The sequence below is a fragment of the Ipomoea nil genome, unplaced genomic scaffold (genome assembly GCF_001879475.1).
Source record: "Ipomoea nil cultivar Tokyo-kokei standard unplaced genomic scaffold, Asagao_1.1 scaffold2783, whole genome shotgun sequence".
Classification (NCBI taxonomy): Eukaryota; Viridiplantae; Streptophyta; class Magnoliopsida; order Solanales; family Convolvulaceae; genus Ipomoea; species Ipomoea nil.
The window spans coordinates 286,749-289,465 of record NW_017619211.1 but is presented as its reverse complement, the minus strand read 5'-3'; positions in this window follow the sequence as shown (position 1 = coordinate 289,465).

Here is a 2,717-nt window from a genome sequence, read left to right as displayed (position 1 = left end):
GAAACTCGAAAGGCTTTAACCGTAAGTAAAACCAGAACCCTCCAACGAGGCTTACGCTAGCACCACTGACCTTCACCGAATCCAACTTCTACAACGGGGAATTCAGGAACAGAACCGAAAAAAGGAGTAACGGAAGTGGGAGACCACCTGTAAGGAGAACTAGAACGCCAATTAAATGCAAGGAAGTGAAGTAGTGCATGAACAACGTCTTTTCTTAAATCTTTAGTGCGAGGTAAGTATATCATGTTGACTTGTAAACCCTTTGCCCCAGCTTAAAGTATCATTCTCCCTTGAATCCCAACCTCTCGATATTTCTGATTGTTGAAACCCTTGCCTCGAATCCTTGATTATCCTTGAAAGCAATTAAACACCCGTTATGCCTTTGCTCACTCTTTGTTGTACCTAATTTATCCTTGGAAACCTTAAATTGTTATGAGCTTGCAATCATTGCCATTGCTGTAAACCTGTATCCCTCTCTATCGAACGCTTGCTAAAACCCTACAAGTGGTGTAAACCCCTTGCTTCGTCTAAGTGGCGTGAGGGTTGATGCTTATTAGGTTAGTGTTAGGATAGTTTTTGAAAAGGACTCGGCGTGTCAAGTAGAGGCGACAGACGCGTGGAAAGTGTCGTGCACTAAGCTTCCCTGTAATAAAGATCTTACCTTGGAATGAGGACCTTGATGGTTTTAAGTCATCGTAAGAAGTACATGTGACACACAAAATCGCCAAACGCCATCGACGTCGAGAGCAGTCAATCAAATGCATTCTAAGGAAGAGAAAGGCATCACTAAACTTTTGGTCACTAAAGGATTAAACAGGGACCGGGCGACAAGCCGAACTTCAAGAAAAACCAAGAGGGCTTGCCATTAATCAAGGCAAAGAAAAGACAAAGTTGGCTTATAACCGACTACCCTGTGAAGGTGACGAGGTTGCTAATTGGAAACCAGACCCAACCTACTAAGAACAATGAAGGACATGCGAGAGTCTTGACTCATCTAGAACTCATGTTTAGGGTTCAATAACGTTGTTCGTTGAGTCATTCTATGTGTCCAAGTCCCTTTTGTTGTTCACGTGAGCATGGGAGTGTTGGGACTTGAACCTTTGCGTTCTTGGGATTTTTTCGAAGTGAATTTCCCTTTCGCAAGAGTGTACCAGCGGGACCTTGACGGGACCTTGGCGGGACACCGACGGGACCTTGGCAGGCGGACGACCTCCCACCTTGCGCCCACTGGTATGGTCTGTTGATTTCTTAACTTCTCGTTTTATTAATTCATTGCGCACTTGTGTGCCTCGAGTGATGAACGCGAGTCTTGGGTAAGGAATCATGGGTTTTCTAAAAGTGGTGACCTCGGTAAAAGACCTTGACCCACGAGACTCCTTCGAAAAGACACAACCAATTGCATTACACATGGAGTTGTAGTTGGACTCTACGATGCAACCGACTAGGGATGGTTGATGAGAAGAATTGTGCAAACCAAGGAGTTGAGTTGGGAGCTTGTGCTAAGGACTTACAAAGGCCTTAAAGTCAAGCGCTAAGGATGGACTAGGCCTCCTCCAACCATGGACATCGTTCGAGTAAATAAGATGGCTCCTTACAAGTTGTGGAAAATCAAGAGTGTCGTTGTTCGTGGTGCTAAGGAAAGAGTAAAGAGCACATTGGTGCCAAGGCCTCAAGGGTTTTTTAAGGACCAACAAGGAAATAAGATGACTCGTAAAGTCACCAAGTCATTCCGCAACAAGATTAGGTAACCAACTGCACTTCAAGAAGAAGAGGAGCATGCAAAGGCGCCTTCACCATTAAAAGTAACACAAAAGGTACAACAAGCCGAACTCCAGGGAGGACATGAAGTCTTGCTAAGAGTTTCATTCACTAAAGAAGAGATGAAATTCAATAAGGAGAGAAGGTCAACTCGAAGTTTATTGACTCCCAAGAGACTTTGGGAAGAATTTGGAAGTGCGCCCTAGAAGATTGGCTTTGTTGACCAAACTTGGTCAAGACCTTGGGTGCATTAGAGAAGTAAGTGTTGAATCACCGCGGGAGATTCCCTCAAGATAGAAAAGAAGGATAAGACTTTAGCTTGGGAAGCAAGGTCTGACAAAGATCTTAAAGTCAAGCAGTGCCAACACCAAAGAAAAAGGATCATCAGTTCGTCGATACGTCGTGATCAAGCATCGAACCAGAGTAGTCACCTGAGATCAAGAACCCTTAACCCATCCTAGCTGAATTCCTTTCCTTCCCTTTGACAATCGAACCCCGTCTTATTGCAAAACCCTTTCTACCCTTTAAACCTCATTCTTGATTCCCCAGTTTAACGATTCCATACAAGGTAGCAACCTCACTTCCTAAGTTGCAACTTTGAAAACTTTGATCCTAATTCCTAAATTCACTTTGTCCTCAAGTTTGAAACCCGAACCGCCCACTCTCTTTATCCTTTTAACCCAATCATTCCCAAAAACCCAGTATACATAGATATATAATTGTATATTTTCTCCCGTAAAATACTTTCTCTTTATGACAACCGTACTAGTGTTGACTCGTTATCCCCGTAATGATTTCTAAGCTTCGGGGATGAAGCTTCTTGTGAGGGGGGAAGGGTGTAACACCCCGTGTTACGGACTTTAATCCCGGATTAATTATTTAATTAATACCGTTTATAATAATTAAAAAGGATTTAATTTGGTTAGGATTCACTCTAATTAATTAATGTGGTCCACCAT